Below are 22,266 nucleotides of genomic sequence, written 5' to 3' on the forward strand. Positions count from 1 at the left end.
ATTAGATGTCCACACCACAAGTCAGACCAATCTGGAAAATAAGATGGGAAGAAAGCAAATGTTGCCACAAGTTATGAAGAAGACGCTCTGGTTAGATGAGACCAAACCTAAAACCTATGAATTACAAGGAAAATGCAATGCAAGCAAATACAACAATCCCAGTGTCTATATGTGTAAAGTTGATGGGGAAATATGCCACATGACTAGCTGTAATTGAAACAAAAGGTGATTCCACAAAGGACACAGGGTGGCTGATAAAAATATGTCACATTCACCAGATTTTTTAAATAATAATTAAAAGGAACACACATTAGTTTCCTTCTGATTCATAATTATGCACTATTTTGTGTTGGACATTTTTGAGTAAAATGCATTCAGGTTTGTGGGTACAATGAGACAAACTGTTGCAATGTTTGAAGCAAAATTAAAATAAAGCCACGTATACCATACTAACACTACAGAGAAGGAACATAACGCACCAGCTTCCAATAAGCAGCAACATTCTGAGCTCAGAACATTTTGTTTGCATATATTTCAGTCACTGAACATATTTTACATACATAAAAAGGTGCTGAGACAACTTCAGCAGAACGTTTCTTTAAATATATGTTAAAGCATATATTGCTCAAATCAAAATTAAATATGTCTTGGCTTACTATACCTAAAATACAAACTCTGAATAAATACCCTTCATGTTTTACAGTGACTCTGTGAAGCAACACAACTCTTGACCTCCCCACTGTTTTCTGCTTGCTCCAGTTGGAATAACAAGAATGAAAATGTGTTTTAAAAACGGATGCAGCAGGTTTTGTATAGTAAAAATATACATGCAACATATTAACAGGATTTTAACCTTTCTTGCAATGAATACTTTTCTGAACAGATTTAAACAACATTCAAAGGAAGTTTGATGAAAAGACAAACAGTCAATGAGTTTATACCATTTTCCTGAGAAAAGGATGAAGGATCACACACTTTGGTGTAAAGAAGTGCGAAATCTGTACCGGACGTCCGTGTAGTCGTTAAAATACGTTGACCTCTGGTAGTTAAGGTAAGATGCAGGGCAGAAAGCCATTAGCGGTACTCTGTTGTCTGCCAGTGTTTTTCTCTTTTCATGCTTTTTTTTTTTTAAATGGGTCTGGTTATTAGGAGAGAGCTTGGCGTTTGGACTCTCTACATCTCAGTCCCTTCCTTTTTGCATTTCCAGAAACCTTTCATTGCTCATCTGTGTGCAGCAAATTCAGCGTCACAAGTGAGCTTCATTTAGAGAAAATAACATCAAATATTAGGATGCAAAACTGAGGTTTCAGTGAATTTTCAGAGCTGTGTTTTTTTTCCAGGGCTTAAGGACTGAACATCCAGTTTGAGAAGATTTTTCTGCTTCACCAAGGTGACTGACTTGTCTGATATTACGAAACAGAAACAGTTTTATAGATAAAAAATACATTCAGCCACTTTTCAGGATAGACTAATGCAATTATTGTGTCAGGAATCATCAAGAAGCTTTAAGATGAATTAGGAAAAATCCAGCCTGTGATACCATTAAAACGTCCTCGAATTGCAGTGCTCCCCTTACAATATTATTCTGTCCTACCTCCTTTGTTACACCAATACCTTACTGTCAGTAAAAAAAAAAACAATTGCAGCAGTATCATGATTTAAAGTTCATTATGAAGAACTTGAAATACCAGTCAGGTAGCAATCTGAAGAATGACTTCATGAGAGAATAATTAAAGTTTTGGAATGGCCAAACCAAAGTCCAGGACCATATCCGACAGAAAAATCTTTGGGGTCTTATGAAAAAGCGCCGTGTTTTCAGAGATGTCCTCAAGATGAGAAAGATTTGGAAAACATTTGCAGTTCAGAGTGGCCGATTAAGTGGGGTGTTCAAATGAAATCCCTTATGCCAACAAAGTTTAATTCAACTGGCTTATTGTAGCCTTTTTATATGTTTTATATGTGTAGCAGAAAAAAATTTAATGTATGATTTCATAATTTTTTACGTCACAGTTGTATGTAAGCCTTTCAGAGCCACTGAAGACCAGGTGTAGACCTAAAAGTGACCCAACATATAAATGCTAAATTGATTTCCAGTGCATAAAACATGAATTATAACAGCTTATGAGGTGCTGCATCCTAGCAGTGCCCAGTGATTGCGAAGATGCACGCTCAGAGAATATGATATGACACAAAGTGGGTTAGAAATGTGGCGGCGGTTCTGTGGACACTTGATTTCAGGACACTAGCCTGGGCTTGATAAACCTGCCTGGGTGACCTAAGAGACGGCGCGACCCAAAACGTCCCAAAGACCCTCGGAACATCAGCAAACATCCAACTTCTGCACTAAAGCGGGCGGCTTTGCACGCTCACACACACACACACACACACACACACACACACACACACACACACCAGCGAAGCGAGCGCGCACAAGTGTGTGCGCACATATTTGTGTTAAACAATATGCTAATCTCTGGCGTGGAGTGGAGGGATTTGCGGTATAAAGGATCGAGAGAGAGGGAAGCATGCTTGTTAGTGATAGCCTGGCTGAAGTTTCCTACACACACCCACCTCCCTGATCCACTTATGTAGGCCTCCTCGTGTATTTGTGCGCGAAAGAGAGAGAAAGAGGATGAGTGATCTGTCAGAATATACGTCGTCATCTATAAATGTTTTTTTCCTGTTTGTGTTATTTGCAGATGCTGCATATTGAATATTGATATCCCTGTGTGTGTACTGGTGCATGTGTGTAGGTGTGCGCTTATCCGTGTGTGTGTGTGTGTGTAGGTGTGTGTGTGTGTGTCTGCGTCTGTAAGAACAGGGGGATGATCTGTGTTGGCAGCCAGTAGTTATGGACTCAGATTAAACATGGAGAGGGATTCAGACTGAGGGTATTTACAGATTCTCATTATAGCCTCAGTATCTGAGTGTACACACACACACACACACACACACACACACACACACACACACACACACACACACACACACACACACACTCTAATCTTACCACCTTTACAGCTTAATCTGTTTACTGTGATTAAACCACATTTGAACGCAATATATGTACATTCCCTTTTTCTTTATTTAACTTCAGCTTGATTTGTTTGCTAAAACTTGAAGATGAATGTGCAGGACGGCAAACTTACAACCATAATTCAACAAAGAGAGGCAGATTAAGTTGTGGCTGGTACGAAAAGTGTAACATGTCCCAAACTACGGGTCGGTCAAGTTACAATCACAAACCTCTATCTAGTTTAGGGGGGGGTTTATGTGATGGACCAACACAAAGAAGTGCATAATTGTGTAAACTAAAAGCGTCCCTGCGGCATGATGCCACCAGCACCAACATATTTCACTGCAGCGATGATGTTTTCTGGGTGACGCGCAGAGTTAATTATAGTTCGACAAAGTCTCATGTTATCAGAGCGCCTTCTTTTCACATGCTGAAGGGTTTGCTTCACCACCATCTGTTCGTGGATTGTGGGAAACTTTAGCTAGGACATCTGACAGCTGACTTTTAACAATGTATTTCTCTCTGCTACCAGGTTTGTACAGCGCGCAGCTAACAGTTGCCCTGGCAAGAGATTCTTCCAACTGAGTTGTGGATCTTTAACCTGACTCTCGGCAGATGGATGTAGTTCTGCCGAGCTCCACACTGCTCCGTGAACTACATCAATCTGCCGAGAGTCAGGTTAGTGGATCTTTGCAGCTCCTCCAGAGGAACTATGGGCCTCTTGCCTGCTTAATGCTGGAAGCCATGTGTGGCTAGGTCAGTAGTTGTGCTAAACCACTTTCATTTCCATTTGCTAAACATCACAGAAATGGTCACAACCTGCCCTTTCTGCTGTGTTCCTCCGCGATGCTTTTTGTTCAACAGCTCCATTTTTGACCATATTTACTAAATAGGTATGCTCTGAAGTCATTTGGTTGCCACTTTTTTTTTTTAGGTGCATCAGAGTAAAATGGGCTGCATATAAATGCATGGCACACTATACAGGTTAATATAGGTAAAACATAAAAATAATAATCATAACCATGGTATATCACAAAAAGTCCCAACAAAACACAATTTGGCAAAATGGTGTTCCACATCCTGGCCGTGGAACACTGGACCAGCTCTATACCCTCAGCAGGATTCTTGAGGGGGCATGGGAGTTTGCCCAGCCAGTCTACATGTGCTTTGTGGATGTGGAAAAAGCATTTGACCGTGTCCCCCGGGGGATCCTGTGGGGGGTACTCCAGGAGTATGGAGTACCTGGACCCTTTAATAAGGGCTGTCAGGTCTCTGTATGACCGGTGTCAGAGTCTGGTCCGCATTGCCGGCAGTAAGTCGGACTCGTTTCCGGTGAGAGTTGGACTCCGCCAAGGTTGCCCTATGTCACAGATTCTGTTCATAACTTTTATGGACAGAATTTCTAGGCGCAGCCAAGGTGTTGAGGGGATCCGCTTTGGTGGCCTTAGGATTGCGTCTCTGCTATTCACGGGATGACGTGGTCCTATTGGCTTCATCAGGGCGTGATCTACAGCTCTCACTGGAGCGGTTCGCAGCCGAGTGCGAAGCGGCCGGGATGAAAATCAGTGCCTCCAAATCTGAGTCCATGGTCTTGAACCGGAAAAGGGTAGAGTGCCTTCTCCAGGGTTGGGGAGGAATGTGCCTGCCCCTAAGTGGAGGAGTTTCAAGTATCTTGGGGTCTTGTTCACGAATGAGGGGAGGATGGAGCGGGAGATCGATAGGCGGATTGGTGCGGCGTCTGCTGTGAAGCGGGCGCTGTACCGATCTGTTGTGGTGAAGAGAGAGCTGAGCCAAAAGGCGAAGCTCTCGATTTACCAGTCGATCTACGTTCCTACCCTCATCTATGGTCACGAGCTTTGGGTCGTGACCGAAAGAACGAGATCCCGGATACAAGCGGCTGAAATGAGTTTTCTCTGTAGTGTGTCTGGGCTCTCCCTTAGAGATAGGGTGAGGAGCTCAGTCATCCGGGGAGGACTCAGAGTAGAGCCGCTGCTCCTCCACATCGAGAGGAGCCAGTTGAGGTGGCTCAGGCATCTGGTCAGGATGCCTCCTGGACGCCTCCCTGGAGAGGTGTTCCGGGCACGTCCCACCGGGAGGAGGCCCAGGGGAAGACCCAGGACACGCTGGAGGGACTATGTCTCTCGGCTGGCCTGGGAACGCCTTGGGATTCCTCCTGAGGAGCTGGCCCAAGTGGCCGGGGAGAGGGACGTCTGGGCCTCCTTACTGAAGCTGCTACCCCCGCGACCCGACCCCGGATAAGCGGAAGAAGACGGACGGAAAAACGGAGTGTGGGTACTTTTTGCACGACTCTGTAAGTTGACTAGTCCCACAATGCATTTTTCTACACGGTAAAGAGATGCGCAAACAGTGAGAAACAGTCAGTGATGCAGAAAAGTTAAACCAGAAACACATACACATAGATTCAAACATAACTAGGACTTTGTATTAGCAGAAAGGCCACTACTGCAGATTAAGTCCAGTACCATCTACCTCCTGCTCCTTTCTTTCATCGGTCATGAAAAACAGTCATGAACATTTCTGAGACTGACACGACACCAACAGAGCTACCCTTAGCAAAAAGCAGTATACTTATACTCAAGTATAAGTACAAGCTTAAGTCTTAGTATTAATGTACTTATGTTTATACTTTTCAGCATAATTTAAGTGTACTTCACCCTACTATTGTTAGGTATATGAAATATAGTTTATAAAAAGTAAACATCAAGTACACTGCCTCATTTTAAGCATGAAATAAGTATACTCAGTACACTTGAATAAACTAACTTTTTGCTAAGGGTGGTGTTCCAATCGTTATGCACTTTCCTGTAGAAAGTACTCCAGGTTCAGCGCATTTTTCTTCTTTGACTCATCCCTGGACAAAGGTTTGTGTGCTCCTTTACTCTCCTTGCTCGTTAAGCAATTCCTTTTTAAGCATCCATTAACAGAAATGTTTTTGCCATCAACTCTCTCTGTACATCCCGACCCTAGAAGCTACCCCTATGCCTAGTTTTTATTCCCATCTCCTTCCTGGATGAAACTATTGGCAGCATGATTGGTAGCATTAACTTTTTGTACTCCTATTTTCTTTCTAATAGAAAGTATGCATGTTTAATGTGTCTGTCTGGTTCTTTCCTAGACCAATTCATGAGGATGCTATATCTGTCATTGAGTTTTGTTTTCCTGTCCCATTGAAAGCACCCCTGGTCCAGTAAGAATTTACCAAAAAATACACAAAATGCAATGCAATAGCTGTTTTGCATACGCTGCCTTTCTTTCCCATAGAAAGTACTCCTCCGAGATTCTGTGATTTCTTTTTTTAATCCTTCCTGGACAAAGCCATTGAGGGAGATACTGCTGCCTCAGGGTTTGTGTTTTTCTCTCCATGTTCTGAGATTACTTCCTGAATACAGCATAAATGGAAATATTGGCGCCAGCGACCCTGCCCCTTGTTTCTCTTCTTCATAGAAAGTCCTCCTGGCTCAACATTTTTTTGTTGTTGCTATGACTTCTCCCTGTCCTCTCAATCCCTAGCCAGTCGCAACAGTTAGCCACTCATGCTAATCCCAGTTAAGATGGATGTTTCTTCTTGTTAAAAGGGAGTGGTTCTTCTTCACTGTCGCCACATGCTTGCCTAGAACGAGGGATTGCTGCGTAGACAAAAACATGATGCAGGCGGCCGGGTTCCTCAGACGGCATGTAATCAGATAAGAATCTGAGAATATGTTTTTGTTGTCTTTTCAATCATGTTTGTGGCATTTCAGTGTTTATGCTCACTTTTTTTATCTGCTAAACATGATGTATAAATAAACTGTTCTTATTTACAACATGGATTGAGTTTACATAAGCTGACTGTAAATTGTGTTTATGTTAAGTGGTGCTAAATAAATAAACTGAAATGAACTGTAGTTTGGAGCTGTGTGTTCAGTTTTGTCACTAGGAGGAGAAAGTGTAAAGTTACCTCTACTGTGAATCCACCATAAAACTAATATATTAAAAAATAAGCTTAGAAAAACAAAGAAGATCAAACCCAACAAGCAGAGTTTAAGAACAAAGAGGAAACTTTACACAATGCACATCATGTTTACACCAACTTTTTTTTTTTTTTTTTTTGAAAGTAGACAACATGGTCGGTGGAGATGAGGCAAAGAACAGAGGGAGGAAAAAGCAGCGCTGAAACACAACAGGAGCATCCATCCTTTAACCAGTGGGGAGTTATCGCCTAACCACAGAGCTCTTCCAAACGCTTTAAAAAGCACATTTGAAGATGTATTAGTGCATCCCTGGATCCACTTGCTGCCAATAGGGGGCTGCTTGCTGGGCTTTGTGCATGTCTGTGTGTTTTTTTTTTTATTTTGTGTAGCTCCCTTCAAATTCCCTTAGCGAGCGTTGCTAAGGTGCTTTAGGGATGGGATTAGCTGGAGGCTCATCACACATTCCATAGCAGAAAAAAAGTATGTAAAGACCAAGAGGAAGAATTAAAGAGGAAAGAAAAAGTAGAGCGACAGTGCTGAGATAAAAAAAAATTAAATGTTTTATTTTTAATATAGTGAAAGTGATTTTGAAAAAAAAAAGTTATTTGAGAATGCAAATGTGATGAACAAATAAGCAAAATAGAAATAAAAAATGAAGGATACAGCTCTTTATAACTAAAACAAGAGAAAAATGGGGCAATAAAAGGGATATGAGCAAGTAAATTAAGTAAAGATAAAAATCAAATACATAGGGAATAAGAGGAACGAATAAGCAGGGAAAGACAGAAGTCGCAAATGAGAACTAGTAGAAGAAAAATGAAGGAACGAAGAGAAATGAAGGAGTCAGCTTGCTGACTGTTGCATCAGCCTGATAACCCAGGGCAATATGTGGAGAATAATATGCGTAATTTAGCATGAAGGCAGCTGCAGGAATGTGGCCATGAAACCTTCTTGTCTCCTTGGCTGGAACGTTTAAAATCCATCGGAGCAGCAGTCTGGCAGGTTTGGCATCAAAACATTTAAGACGGAAGAGCAGACAGGAAAAAAAAAATAATCCAGGGTTATAAATGGGCTGATCGCAACGCACAGAACAAACCAGCAGTTCCAACAAAACTGCCAAATGGTACAGGATGTGCCGTTTTGCTGCACGTACAACTTAAATTTGAGATCTGTACTGAAAGTTTGCAACTCTTTGGCTTTCAGGACACTTTAAAGTCCACAATAAAACCAAGATTCAACGAGCTTTACAATCTAAAGAGCTGATTTTACCTCCGAACCTAAAAGCTTCAACCTGGGCAAAACCTACATGTCCCTTCAAAGGAATATCTTATCAAGCTTTATATCTGCAATGTGAAATAAAATGTTATTTAATCTAGGTTCGAGTTTTAGAACAAGGATAAACATCAGCTTTTTACAGAGAATGGTAAGTAACATTAGCTATTTATGGAGAAAGCTGAAAAAAAGCATGTCGTTTGTTGCCTTATGTAGTGTAGAAAATCGCCCCGAGAAATAAAAAATGGCGGATTCACGAAACTGGTAAAATGGAAGTCCATGACCTTGTTTAGCAGCTCTGCAGCAAATACTGTGATGTAATTGTTCAAAAGCACAATAGAAAACAGAGAAAACTGAACGGCTTGACAAAATATGACCCAATCAGGATATAAATAGATCTACGCCGCTCCTGAAGGGACTACATTTACATCTACAGCACTCCTAGACAAACACAACAAACTGTATTTAAGGGCTAGAAAAGTGGATTTTGCATCTTATGCCCCCTTTAATACTTAATTTCTGATTTAACAAGGAGGCTCAATAGCTTCATTTTCACCCCAAAAGATGAAATTCTTAATTGAATACTATTTCTTTTTACTTAGGTCATGTTTTTCCGATTATGAAAGTGCTTCATGATGAGAGAAATTTAAGTATGGTTTAAAAAAAAGCATAGATTGTAGAAATTTGTAAAGGAGTAAATACTTTTTCACAGAGCTGTATGTTGTCCTCAAGCAGATCTGGTCCATTGTGTCAGCCATTACTCAGAGCTCAGTGAGAGAGAAATACTATATTAATTATGGCGCTGCCATTTACTTTGCACAATAAGCAGAGCAGCTGTCACACACTCCCACTGTATAACAGCTTAATGTACATGTCAAGGCTCATGTTTTACCTCCAAGACTCATATTTCAGGGCCCCTGGCTGCCATCTGTGATATGAAAACAGCAAAATTCAAAGAAAAGAAGTGTGCTGAACACCTTTCCTGCAGGTCTGTGGCGGAAGAGAGGCTGCTAGTTGCAGCGCCATTGAGTCATGTATTTATTTTAAATCTCCGAATAGAGCATTTAAATGCCATAATAATATAGAAAACTTCTGGCAAAACTAAAACAGAAAAAAAAACTAAAATGTAGGATTAAATAGAGTGATAATGGAACCATCTTTATAGAAATTACAAGAACTTGATTTTGTTTTTTGCTGCTATTTAGTATCATTATGAAGAAACAATAGAAATCTGATAAAGGTGTCAAACTATTTATAATTCTAAGCTGTTTAGGGTTCAACATTTAAAAAAAAATAGATCTATTGGGCTACTCAAAACAAGTCCTCCCTCCATACATTCAGTGATGTATGTTGTGCATGTGGAGGAGGAGGATGGGCCAGTACCTGTAGCGTAGGTGTGGTCCACTACAGCTCCTGTTACCTGCATCTCCGATGCAACATGAGCTTCCTCTGTTTGGACAAATTGACAGCGAGAACCGAGCTGACTGGCCACCAGATTTCCCTCTCTGTTTATCTCCATCTTAGCCCGGTTTGTGTCAACACACCACTTTCTCTCTGCTTGAACGCGATAATTTGGAGACTTTTAAATGGTGGCTAATTCACTCAGCGGGTAGCTTTAAACGCTGTGAAGATTTCCGAACTTCATGTTCGATCATTTCTCGTCTCTCGCTGCATTTTAATTTGTCTTCCTCCATCCACCTATCCATCTAGTGTTTCCATGATCTCATTATGCACCTATGAAACGAGGCAGGTAATGTAATCTTGCATAACATGGTGTGCCATGGCATGTGTGTGTTGATTACCTGAACGAGAGTCAACAGAGTCTCTATTTCACCTACTTATCCTGTCTAAAAATAATCATCTAATCTAACGTGCTGCCACAGTCACAGATATCATAAAGGAGTAGCGAAACGCAGCAGGTTGCATTGTTAGGAGACTGATCTTAGGTGCCAATACTAAACAGCAACCCTAAACAATAAAGTAGCAGTAATTTATGCATTTCTTGTTAAAAATATGGTATACTAATACAAAAAAAACACTGCTGAATCGAGTGTATTCACTGTTAATCTTGAAGTCAACAATGTGGTGCACATGAGCATCTCGGATTTGACCTTTCATCTATAAGAACCGCTTTTCTCCGGGTTTGTTGTCCATTAAAGGTCGTCGCAGTTTGTGCATGACACAATATGGCAAAAAGGTATTTCAACAAACAATATTCATCTACTTGTTATTAAATATAGTGGGTGACATATTCTGGCTCAGTTTCCTGCTTTCTTCAGTAGAGATTTTACAATTTGTCACAAATAATTAGAGCCATTTTTACACATCCCTTGTTGAGGCATTCTGCTTTTACTTTCCTATTTTTAAGCAGTGACATCTTTCTTGGCCTGCCTCAGTGATGCGCTTTTTGTTTGCATTCATCCTGTCGTGGTTCAACAGCTTTTAAGGTCTTGCAGCACTTTTTACCGCAGACTCAGTAGCACTGTTGGATTTTGATTCACTGGAAATGCAATTATGTGGTGAATCTGTATATTTATTCTGTATTGTTGAATGATGTACTCAAATTGTTTTTGTGCTATAGCTACTCTTTGCTGCTTGTTAATCTTTCTTTTCTCTACAGAATCTTTAAAGATTTTCCCTGACTTTTCACCATGCCAACTAATCATCTAAGAAAAATAAAGTTGAGATAATTTGACTTTTTTAAAGAAGTACAAGATCTGTTTAACTTCCGGCTTGGGACACAAATGTGTCAGATTTGAACTTTCACCGGCAGGAACAGTTTTCTTCAGGAACATTCAAAATATGCCTGCCTGGCCTAAATCCTAAAAATATGAATGTCTTTATCTCAATGGATTACACTTAAAAAAACTTTTTTTTTTAGTCTGAGCATCCATACATATATAATTTCTTTCATGAATGATCCCACTTAATCTAGAAAGCTTTAATAGAATCCACATGAGTTTACCTTAAATAGTCGTTAATGTGATACCACTCATAAATGTTAACTCGTCTTTTAATCCAACAAAACCCTGACAGCTTTGGCATTTTTCATGTGAAAACTACCTGAGTCAGGGGATTTCTGTTTTATAATTATATATACACAAATAGTTGTACTTTCTTTATAAGAGTTAAAAGTTGTGAAAACAGGATCACACTATCCTTAACTGTACAACGTGACAAAGTCAGCACGTTTTTTCCAAGTCCGCCTCTGATTGGCCAGTCAGCCCCTCCTGACATCTCCTCTCACGGACGATTATTTTAAAATTGCTAGCATTATTATCATTATTACTATTTTATATATATATATATATATATATATATATATATATATATATATATATATATATATATATATATATATATATATATATATATATATATATATATATATATATAAACTTTTTTTCATAGATTTCTTTGTTTCTTTTTGCTGAATCAAATCACAGTAGAAAGAAAGCAAAATGTATGTTTTTATTATCATTTACCTGTTCCTGCTGATTTTTCACATACACATCCATTCCAATGTAGTAGTAGTCATTTTAGTGCTAATATTAAACAAGTTCACTCCAAAGGAAGATAAAATGGATCCTTCACTGAAAAGGGAATAGTTTTTCCCTCAGAGTGACTGTTGATGCATAATAAGACTGATATATTCATATATATATTTTATTAGTTTAGTATACCATATGGTTAAAGCAAGTGAAAAACCTGAAGCATGTTTGTCTCTCTAAATCTCTTTAGATGCTCAATTGGCAGGAGTCCAGTGAGACGACAAATCAGACCGAATTACTGTAAACTCCCATCAGCGAGAAAACTAAAAAAAACAACAACAAAAAAACAATCAATCATACAAACAGGAGAGGATGGAAAAAAAGTGATGAAAATAAAAGGAAACCCAGGGAGGGAAGCTGATCGACTGTAGGTTTTGACCTCCACTCACACAAACACCCTCTGAATCTCTGAATCTTCTCGGCCAGAGGATTTTACTGTATCAATCGCCCCCCACTCCCAGCCCCTCTTAGCCACCAAACCCACACGGCTGGACAACCAATAAGTTGCAGCCGAGGACTAAAAGCTCCCGCAGCGTGAGCAACAAAAGGACTCCTACAGTCCTGGAAGGAAAGTGCTCCCTCTCCTCTCACACTTTCTTCTCCCGTCACTGTAGGAAGACATTATGGAAGTCATTATTTTGGCCCTCCAAGTTGCCACTGAAGCTTCAGGGCTCTGACCTGGCAACGCGTGCTGTGTGAGTGCATGTGTGTGTGAGTGTGTGCGCATTTATAGGCGCTGCAGGACGCTGTCCAGACCCACAGAGCGGGAGATGGGAAGCATTAAGAGTCTTTTTTTTTTTCCCCTCAGAGCTCGGACTTTTTCTCTCTGCCGAGGAACCGCGGCACATGTTTTTGCATTTCTAGTGGATAAACTTTGAAATGCGCAGATAACATACACACAACCAGCGTCAGGTAATATAAATCTCAAGAAAAACTCCAGAGTGTCAAAAACCATTTAGTTGAAACATACATTTCTATTAAATGGAGGATTTACTATTAAATAATTAAGCAATCAGGGCACGAGTTGAGTATTATTGCACAATTTGTTTTAGAGCAGGAATTGGCTCCAAAGAAAAACTCTTCCTGTTATTCAAAGATGTTTTATTCATATTTATTTCTCTTACTCAAATGTTCATCTCACACAGGCAGAATAAAACATCATGTGATGCAGAGTTCTAGTAAATTAATCCATCTACTTGTCATGGGTATGACTCAGAAAATTTGGGGTTTACATGATGGATTTATTATGTTGTTAGTGTGGGACTAAAGATAAACGATGCCTACAATCTTGCTCTCTATACAAGACCTGAGTGGTAAAGTTTATACAGAAAGTCCACCGCCTATTTAAAAAATATACATTCTGGTAGAATCTTGTCCTGCTCAAGAAGTATCAGCACTGGTGTCCCTCAGGGGTGTGTTCTCTCCCCTCTCCTCTTTTCTCTGTACACTAACCCCCAGTTTCCACATCCTCCGCTCCTGTCCACTCCGTTCAAGACCGCCTCCATGAGACCGTGAAAAGAAAAGCCTACTACATCCGCAGTTCTCCGTCTTGCTCCGCTCTGACCTGAGTTTATGCGATAAAAAGGGGATACAAAGGAGCTGGAACGTTTTCACAACGTTTGAAAAGTTCACTGTGGCTGATTATACATCAACTCGCAGTATTTTTACTTCCATGTTGCTAGAAGATTTGACAAAATTTAAGACTTTCAGAATAAAATAAATATACTGATCTAGCATATATATATATATATATATATATATATATATATATATATATATATATATATATATATATATATATATATATATATATATATACACACACACACACACTAGGGCTGGGCAAGTTAACGCGTTAATTCCGCGTTAACTCATTAGACTATTAACGGCGATATTTTCTTTAACGCGCATTAACGCATGTTGCTCACATGCTTTTATTTTGTGAAGGTCTGTTGCTGCGGTGTAGGGGTTTGAATCAGAACAGTAGGTGGCGATAATGCGCCAATAACCTCGCTGTCAGCCAAACCGTCAGATTCAGAGGAAGAAAGATGCTGGCCGGAAAAAAACAAAGCCGACATGCGGAACGCGGTGTTTCTTAGGCGGAATTTGCTTAGGCGAGGCGGTGAGTTGGCGGCCGGAACAAGTTTTGTGCGGAGCGGAGCGGTGGGGGGTCTGCATCGACGCCGTCGGTGAAGTCGCTTCTCGTTTCAAAGTATCCATGTGTTTTTGCCTGTTTTTCCCTGCCATTCACTATATGCACGCGAGAAAGCAACAACAAAAAAACGCGTGTCAACGTCAAATAAACGCAAGCAACGCAAGCATATCGAGTTAGCAAGCATTTCAGTTTAAAGTTCTTCCAGCAACAAATATGACAGAAACAAGTTAGTTGTAACCACTGCCAAGTTAAACTTTGGTATTGAACATAAAATGGTAATGCTGCTCCCTGCTGTTACCTCAGAAATTGCCTGTTTTTGGTAGATTTTTTTCCTCATAAAGAGAATTCCCTGTCAGTGGCAATAAGCTTTAATTTATTATTATTGCTATTTTTTGTTTTACATGTTTAAGTTGAGCTTTACACTAAATATGTGTTACTGATAAGTGCTACAAATGTTACAACACTTTTGTTCATATGGCAGCAGAACATTAAAATAAAAGTGCTCTTTACACTACTTTTGAATTCATTCTTGGAGTTTGTAAATACAATGCGATTAATCGCGATTAATCAGGCAAATTATGCGATTAATCGCGATTAAATATTCTAATCGTTGTCCAGCCCTAATATACACACATACAAATGAGAAATCTGTTTCCTTGTTTGGTGAAAAAACAGTAGTTTGCATCCAATATTTAAATAAAAAGGTCAACGTTATTTTAAAAGATGTTTTCATTTGTAGTTACCGATCTCGCGTTACCCTATTTTACTTTGGCAAACCAGATGTTGTTAGGGTTCTTTTTCCTGTTTGATACAATTGCAATTATGGACCTTAAACCTGGCTGGAGTCTGACTGACCGGAATGGAGTAGAAAATTGGACTTGCTCCGTATTTTCACGGTGAACGAGCGTGTTCGCTGATGTTGATTCTCGGAGAAGTCACGGAGAATTTGGAACCATTCTGATTATTTAAAATAACGACGTAGTTGCTCCATCAGACGGACGTGAACGTAGATGAACGTAACGGATCGCTCGTGGAGTTTGGAGGTGATGGCTGGACATCTGCTGACCCGTCTGTTTCTTGGAAAGTCTGTTTTCTGCAGCAACTTAAGACGTACCACCTTCCACAGGAGCTGCTGGTTATTTCTTACACTGCCATCATTCAGTCTGCCCTCTGTTTGTCCATCATTGTGTGATTTGACTCCTCCATAAAACAGGACAGGTCCAAACTGCAATGAACAATCACGTCTGCAGAGAGGATCATCAGGGCTGATCTTCCTTCTATCCAAGAACTTGCACAGGTCTAGGTTTCAGTAAAAGGCAGCTAAAATCTCTGCAGACCCCACGCATGCTGGACACAAACATTTTAGTCTCCTCCTTCCATTTTGCTGCAACAGAGCATGGTTCACAAAAACCATCCACCTCAAAGACAATTTCTTCCCCCTAGCCATCAATCTGATGAACACTAAACCCACACAGCAGTAGTCAGCAGTGAAACTAAATAAATAAGCATATTTGTACTATAACATCCTGATTTTGTTTTGCTTCTGTTTACATGTTGTGAAAATATGTGGCAGACTGGCGTGGTGGTCCCAATTTTTAAGAAAGGGGACCAGAGAGTGTGTTCAAAATATCAAGGGATCAGACTTCTTAGCCTTCCTGGGAAAGCTTATGGGTGTCTGAGAGGAGGCTCCAACTGATTGTTCAACTTAGGGATTTGAGTTTGGTTCCCCTTTGCTTCCAATGATGACATTTCGGAAGAATATACTAAAAAGTAAAAAAAAAAAAAAAAAAAATGTCCATGTGAATATGTATGTATTAATTTTAACAAAAGACAATTGGATAGGTGCAAATAAGCACGGTATCTGATTCTGATTAACTTCAACATGTAAAAGTCAAAACATTAGAAGCTCAAGATATTCAGATTCAGGAACACAAACCTGACTCAGATGAGAAAACTGTTGAAACAAACTAGATTTTTTTTTTAAAATCATGAACACTTCTATAATCTTTGATGGAAAAAAAGCTCTTGTTTTCTCTAAACACAGCCAAAAAAACAAACAAAAAAAAACCCTCACCTGGTTTTTAATGATACACAGTAGCTAGAGTTTACACATCATGCACAAACAGTTTTTTGTGCAAATATGCATTTTGTTTCTACGTTGTGATTAACTGATTAATTTGAGAGCACGTGCCAGTCAATTTGCTTGCTTCCTTTGTGTATTTACCTAAGGGAGTCCGTCTCTGCTTAAGGCTGGAGCTACCCTGAAAATATGATTTGTGAATTTATGGAGCATTTTCTTATTGTCGATTTCTTTTCTTTTTTTTTTTTTTTGTTTTGGAATTTTTTTAAATCTCCGATGGAACAGAGCTCCAAGATGTTCAAAGCTTAAGATACCGTTTTAAAGAATTACTTTGCTTTAAACTATCTCCCTGACCTGTGTTTCTGGGTCTTTATGACGCTGTTTGTTTGAATTACACTCACAGGTAGACCCTGTTTACATGTTAGGGGATGCTGTTCTTTAGCAGGACCTGGGAATCTGGTCAGAGTTGGTGTGAAGATGGACAAGATGCACACTAAACCTCTCAATTATTTACTTGCAAAACATTTAAACCGTAACTCATCTTCTTTCCACTTTACAATTAAATAATTAAAAGGGGAGATAGCATTCAAAATCCACTTTTTTAGTCCTTAAATACAATTTGTTGTTTATTTGGAGTCTCTATGAGAGCAGAAAAGTTTCATTTAGTGTGTCAATCTTGGACGTTTATTCTGTTTGGGTCATTTCTTCAGTCCATTCAGTTTTCTTTATTCCCGATTATGTTTTTTGAACAATAACGCCACAGTGTTTGCTGCAGAGCTGCTAAACAAGGTACACGGACTTCTGGATTACCAGTTGCAACTTTTTGGTGATGAAAATCCTTTTTCAAGGCAGTGTACATAAATGTTTCTGTTTATCAACAGATTAAGCTGACTGCTGCTCCTTTCCATTTCAAAGCGTACATTATGTGGGGCTCATTTAGTCAAGGCGCACTTTGAAACTGTTTTTTTTTTTTGTGTTAGACTTGGTTTACACCAACAACCACAAAGTACTTCTGGATAAACAATATAAAATTACTTCATCTGCCTAACCTCGGAGGTTAACAACCTGGGTTAATCCTGGTGGGAGTAATTCACAAGGATCTGCTGTACGTACTGTATATCCCTGATTTATTCATGACCTAATTAGGTTAGCTGAAACTCTACTTAACCGTCATCAGTCCATCAACACTAAACAGCTGCCGTAGCAAATTAAATTAATTTTCAATGCAGCTATTAAATGGAAACAAATGTAATAAACGGCGTTTTCTATTTATCACCTTATTGTTAAAAACGTCGTTTCAGACAGCAGTTTTCTTGATAATACTAGCATTACGGAATAAATCCCTCTCATCAACAGCCCTGATCGGGATATTATTGCTGTATTTGTCATGTTAAATATCATCAGAGGTTCCTTTCAAGCTTCATCCTCTCTGCCATCGACATGATCACCAGCACCTTCATTCTGAACCTCATCATCATCGCTTCTGCGCTGACACCTTCTCCTTTTGGCTCCGTGATTGTTCTGGACCTCTTGTATCTTTTGATTCAGGGTCCAGAGAAGGCCGTGAGCTTTTAGGCAAAGCGACTGATGGTAAGAAAGAAAGGGGGATAAAAAGGAGGAGGAGGAGGAGGAGGACAGGGGAAGCAGGAGAATCAGGACGGAGGCTGTAATAGGAGACACCCAGCAGGAGGGCTGTTTACTGTCACTGAAGGAGGAGAAAAGAGAGCTGGAAGGGGGCGGGAGTGCTCAATGAGAGGAAAAGAAGATGCAGGAGGATGAAGAGAGGAAGGGCAATGTTCAGGAAAAAAGTGACTGAATAAACAAAAAGGTTTCTGGGTTTGTAACATTGCTGAATCCATGATCGGTCATTTTTTTTACATCACTACTGGAGTAAAACAAAGAACATCAGGCAAGTATTAGAGCAACACTAAATAAATTAAAGGTCCTTTCATAACATCTCAATCAGATTTAAGTCTAGACTTTGACTAGGCCACTCAAAAGCCTTCATTTTGCATTTTTTTTAACCATAGTGGTGAACTTGCTGGTGGATTTTGGATTTTCATTATTCTGCTGCATAATCCAAGTGGGATTGAGTTTAATGTATAAACTAATGGTTAGACCTCTTTCCCATGGAGGCCACATTTGCCCTGGCAGAATCTTGAACTCTGGTCTTCACTGAACCCAGTGAGGCCTGCAGAGTTTTAGAACTTGTTCTGCGTTCTTGTCTGGCCTCCTTCACGACTCAGTGAGACGCCCCACCTCGGCATGGAGCTGTATCAAGCTTATTGCAGACTGTGCAGTACCCAAATCGAATTGTATTGAACTTGGACCACATTGAGCCGTTTATGGACCCTAACACAGCCAACAGAGACAGGATCTGTATCAAACTGCTCTGGACAAAGAAGCAAAGAGCTGAAATGCGGGAAACCTCTCCACTCTGCTCGAGGATCAGAGCGTCTCATCATAGTTTTGGTCTATTTATCCCTTTTCCAGTCTTGAGACCCAGGTCAGCATTCAGGGAGTCTAGATTGGCTCACGTCTTTTCTACAGTGGATCCCCAGGTCATCCAAAATCCCCGTTTTAGATGACCTGTGCCCAGAAATGTCCCCAATTTCAGTGTATCATGATGGAACAAAAGCGTTTAGCAGAATAAGACCCATTTACCCGGTTCTGCTGCTGTCTGATCAGGTATAAATCAGGCAAAACAAACCAACAAACTAGGGCTGGGCAATATGGATTAAAAAATAAATCTCTGATTTTATCATACCAAATCTGATTAATCGATTTTTTTCCTCCTTTTTGTTTCATAAAAAGAAATTAAAGAAATTATTTTAAAACCTTGCTTTTTATGTCAAGCATTTCGTCAGAGAGTTGACCTGAATTCAAAGTGCAACTAAAAATGAGCTGTGAAACATGCTTGTAAAACAAGATGACAGCCGTCATCATTATAAACAATGAAAATATAACAAAACATTTGCTGCTAGTGATGTTACACATTGAGCTAAGAACAGGCTTCACTGCACTTGTGAACATCAAACTAAGTTAAAAAAAAAAAAAGTAAAGAAGTAAATGAAGTACCTCGTATTATGATAAAAAAAGTTTCCACTTAACAATATTTTGACAATATATTTGCCTAAACATATATTCAGCATCACATGCTGTTCTCTTCATGGAAACCCAATGAGTGTATTGGCAAAATAAAATCCAGATTTTCCAAAAATGAAATTTTAAAGAATTGTAAATTCGAATTAATCGATTAAATCGATTTATCGCCCAGCTCTACAACAAACAAAATCAGACACGTCCCCAGTTTTCATTAGAGAAATCCTGTCACCTTATTCTTGGTCCCCTTTCCTTCTCACTTCATCTACTCCCACTGGAGCAGAGGTGGATAGTAACTAGTTACATTTACTCAGTTACATTTCGTTGTGTAGCATTTTGAGAATAATGTACTTTTCAGAGTAGTTTTACTGCACTATACTTTTTACTTTTACTTGAGTCATATTATTACTCAAATATCGCTACTCTCACTTGAGTAAAATCTACTCTACCTACTGTGAGTAACTTTTTGAATAAAGAACATACTTGTTTTTACCAAAAATACACAAGAGAGACAAAAACCTAAAGTTTATGTTAAAGTTAGACTTCTTATTTGTACATGAGCTTTGTTATTTTAATGTTATTTTCTATCTGCTGAGCTAAATGAGCCATTTGGAGGTCAAATGAACGTACAACAAACAGCAGATATTTTCATTGGAAGTACTTTGCACTGTTCTAACATACAATATATACATTAACTGCTGTAAGCATTGCTGTCAGGTTTAATGGTGAAAATGGTTTAGAACAGTTTCTTCTGCCTGACATTGTCATTTTGCAATTATGTTATTCTTTGTATATTTTTCCTTTTTTACTTTAAAATGCCAGATTTTTCACATATGATTAGTTACTGAGTATTTGAGTAGCCTTCTTACTGAATACTTTTTTACTGTTGAGTAACTTCTTGGCGAACTACTTTTTGAATCCAGGTTCAAATCCTGGTTGGGTCAGGAAGGGTATCCGATGTAAAAACTCTACCAAGTTTGTGTGGAATGACTTGCTGTGGCAACCGCTGAATACAGGAGCATCCGAATAGACTCACAGTGTTGACCTTTACGTCAGTATCTGACACACACTGCTACAAACCCGGGTGTAAGACTGGACAGTGCTCAGTTTAAATCAGATCCAGCTTTTTTCTGATGAGACAGCTGGCCAAAGTAAAACCCTCCCTGTCACAGCATCGATTTGAGAGTTTAATCCACGCTTTTAAAGTGACATGTTTAAATTACTGCAATGCGCTTTATGCTGGGCTTAACAAAAACATTACTTTACCTTTACATATCAGGCAGGCCGACTATGTTTTTAAAATCCTGTCTTAAAACATATGTTCTTCTCACTGACTTTAAACCCAGGTTACAGTGTTGGCTTTTGTGGAGTCAATTTTAGGGTGCGTAAAGCTCTTTGGTCCACCAAATTACATTTTAAAGTGCTTTTTAAAAATAAATTTGAGTTGATTTTTTTCCCCTTTTTCACTATATTTGGTTATATTGTTGGTTTTAACACAGGAAAACATTGCAGCTTTGCAGATAAAACATACCAAATATCTACGTATTATTTTAGGCAGGACGCTCCAGGGAATGTTCACCACTGTCCTGTATTATACCTTCGCATGTAGCCCAGTTGCTTTGGTTAGTGTTTTCCCTCACTTAATGAGTTAAATTAACATTTGAAAACTCAGGTTTAGATTTATAAGTTAACTGTAATAATAATAAAACTTGCTGAATCTGCTTGAAAAAAAAAAAGGTAAAAACAACTAAATCTGTAAGGGAGCCAATTTTTTCACAGCACTGTCTATGTAGCAGTTTATTCCACAATAGGTCAATAAATCAATGTTTTCAATCTTTCAGTGAATGAAGGAAGCAGCAGATCAAGGTTTCAAATGAGAAGAGGAGAGAAAAATGGCAAGATAAAACCATTTAGGTGTGATTCAGACAGCACAAGTGCCGTTAGTGTCTTGTTCATATTAGCCTGTGGACAGGCGACCCTGCTAACCGCTTCCTTTTATACAGTCTCTTACAAAGTATTCACACCCCTGAACTGTTTCCCGTTCTATAACTTTTCAACTTCTTTCTTCTACTCAACTATCAACTCTGGCCCACTTCCCTGCCCCTGCTGAGGAAAAGCTTCCCCACAGCATGATACTGCCATCACCTTGTTTAATGATGGGTATGGGTGCCATCAGTGGCTTAACAGCTGTATTTATTCTGAGATTAAAGTGGACTTTATTTTCTAAATTAGGCATCTTAAGGGTATCAAATTAAAACCACCTCAATACAAAGGTCTTCATTAGTAAAAAATACAACTAAAACCACTGTGAGGAGTAGCAAGTCACGAAAAAAAAATGGCTTAAACGAAACTTGAAAGATCTCTAAGGCCAATTAAAACAACTTATGAATCCATAAACTCATAAAAGGTTTCATCTCCAATCCTTTTCTTTTATGATGCACCCCTGATGCAGGAGTAATTCGCTCATCGACACAGGATGATTTGTGCACCAAATAACTTATATAACCCTAGATGGCAACATTTGTGTTTAATATAATAGAGTGTTTCTTTAAAATTCAATACAGCTTTAAATTCTAATAAAAACATTTCTTTTCATACACGCATTAGGAACACTGCTCATACTGTTCTTAATTAAAACCTGAAAACTAATAATCTACCAATCAATAGAATATGAGGAACAGAGGAGTATTGGTCATTCAAACAAACAGCAGTAATTTACTGTATGACTGAAAAGTACTACTTCCTGTGGGTAACTGAACTGACATGTAGCTTTATCACTAGTACTTGTGAGTATTTGTTGCAGTGAGACAACCAACTTCTAGCACCCAGGTATTCCAGCCCAGGGTGGTTGGACTACATTTCTCAGTTCTTCTGAATTTCTTGACATACCTCAGGAATGGCCAATGGCGACTTGTCAGTAAGGGGCGCTAGGGCACGATTATCATCAAAATTGCAGAAAAGGATGTTTTGACATAATAAACAGACACAAAGGCTAAGGTTTGGCAGAGTTTGGCAGGGAAATTTAAAATGGTTTATTTTCAATGTGTATTTATGGTAATAATAAACTTTATTTCCATAAGAGTTTTATACATTGATGGTATATTAATGTTTGTGTTGTC

This window comes from Fundulus heteroclitus, chromosome 24, assembly GCF_011125445.2.
Source record: "Fundulus heteroclitus isolate FHET01 chromosome 24, MU-UCD_Fhet_4.1, whole genome shotgun sequence".
NCBI classification, from domain to species: domain Eukaryota; kingdom Metazoa; phylum Chordata; class Actinopteri; order Cyprinodontiformes; family Fundulidae; genus Fundulus; species Fundulus heteroclitus.